Here is a 1,751-nt window from a genome sequence, read left to right as displayed (position 1 = left end):
TTTGTGCTGATATGATATTGACTGAAGATGAAAAAAGAGAGAGATAAAATTTAGCAAGTGAATTAATTAATTGCTACCTTGTAAAGAAATTAAAATATTAATAAAGTTTTACAGTGTTTTGAACTAAAGTCTGTTCAGTTTCATCTAACTTATTGATTTTTAACGACCTGGGGGTGTAGTTCTCAGGTCATTCCTACATGTATAATTGATTTCACCCATGTGCAATGTTTGTATATTTGTCTGTCCACACTTACATTTCTTCTATACATGTCATATTGGAGAAATAAAAAATTTCATAAGCCTTAGCAAACACCCACCCACACTCCTTTGAGTAGTCAGAGCAAACAAAATGGCAGCTTACACATAGGACAAAGTTATAAGTTTTTAAGCAAGAGAACATAGAGATACAATCTCAAGACATTTCTTGAGGTTTAGAAGGTAGAGAAAACCTCTTTAAGTTTTAATAAGAACCTAGCTCTACATGCAAGGTGGTGAAATCAATTATAGGAATACTTTTATACTGTTACGCTTGTTGGTAATAACTTTTGATAATCCAGGAATTTAGAAATTTTGTATGTGCCATTAGAATTGCTAGGTCCTTCCCGTCCTTAGAAATGAAAAACGGATCAAAATGACAAGGCCTTAGCCTTTTTTGGATGTCCCTCTATAAACTCAATGACATACCTTTGACCAAAATTATGCACCTAAAACAGCCAGAAAAAATTCAGCTGCTATTATTAATTGATGACAACCAGGGGTCGGGGTGAAAGTGAATAGACCTTAGAGCATGCATAACATCTTAACTTAGTATCAGTCATTTAAACTAAACTACATGTACAACCAGTCGATACATGAAAATGTACATGGCATGCACATACATGTAGTTACATGCACCACTTACTAGTTTACTGTCTCCTAGAGCATGATAAATTCGTGTAATAACTCTATATATAATACAATGGAATATATAAGTACTTAAATGACACCACTCACTTATAACAGTTTGCTATGTTGACATGTAGTGGCCCAAAGACTTGAGCAAACAATTGCACAGCTTCAGATAGATAGTCAAGAGCAACTTCAATATTACCAGACTGCAACTGAACCTGAGACAACTCATACAAGCCAGAGGCTTCAAGAGGCTGGGAGGATTGAGGGAAGGAAAATGGAAGATAAAAAGAAAATTAGACAGGCAATAAAATTGTTGAAGACTGAAGTACACATACATGTATAAGACGTAATATACCGTCGATCTCAAAATTTTTTTCTGTGATTTTAATTTCACTGGATTAGAATTCAAAAACAAATTAGATCACCTATATAATTATATGCCACATTCCATAATACATGACACAGTCTTATTTGGTAAAATTAAATAACAGCATCATTGAAAAACACAAAAGTTTCTACCACATAAATTCCCTAAACTACTGTATATATTGTGTAGTAAAAGTGACAGTACAAAGCAGTAATAAATGAAGTTTTGTCTCACTTTAAAATCAGTGTGCTTAACAACAGGTACAATATAGGCAATATCATCTTCATTGAATGGAGCAGTCAGGAAAACTTGTAATCCTTCAATGTAATCTGTACTCCTGATAAGGGGTGTGGCCAATGAATATTGATGCCATCTAACCTGTTTTGTTACAGAATTCCCTGAGAAGAGAGACTTTGCTAACACCACAAGTAGTACACATGTGAGTTACAGAATTACTAGAGAAAGAGATAGACATTTAAGTATATGTACATCA

The 1,751-nt window shown here is 33.8% G+C and overlaps 1 long non-coding RNA gene across 1 annotated transcript; it reads right to left on the bottom strand.

Annotated features, from left to right (window-relative positions):
* Positions 1–951: 951 nt before the first annotated feature.
* On the bottom strand, positions 952–1,733 carry LOC109590361 (uncharacterized). The gene is made up of 3 exons (XR_002189281.1): positions 1,637–1,733; positions 1,493–1,595; positions 952–1,142 (listed from the first exon to the last, which is right to left on the bottom strand). It is a non-coding gene; the product is annotated as an uncharacterized LOC109590361 (long non-coding RNA).
* Positions 1,734–1,751: the final 18 nt, after the last annotated feature.

Source organism: Amphimedon queenslandica, unplaced genomic scaffold (genome assembly GCF_000090795.2).
Source record: "Amphimedon queenslandica unplaced genomic scaffold, v1.1 AMPQUscaffold_10157, whole genome shotgun sequence".
In the NCBI taxonomy this organism is placed as follows: domain Eukaryota; kingdom Metazoa; phylum Porifera; class Demospongiae; order Haplosclerida; family Niphatidae; genus Amphimedon; species Amphimedon queenslandica.
This window is presented reverse-complemented; position numbering and strand designations above follow the sequence as displayed.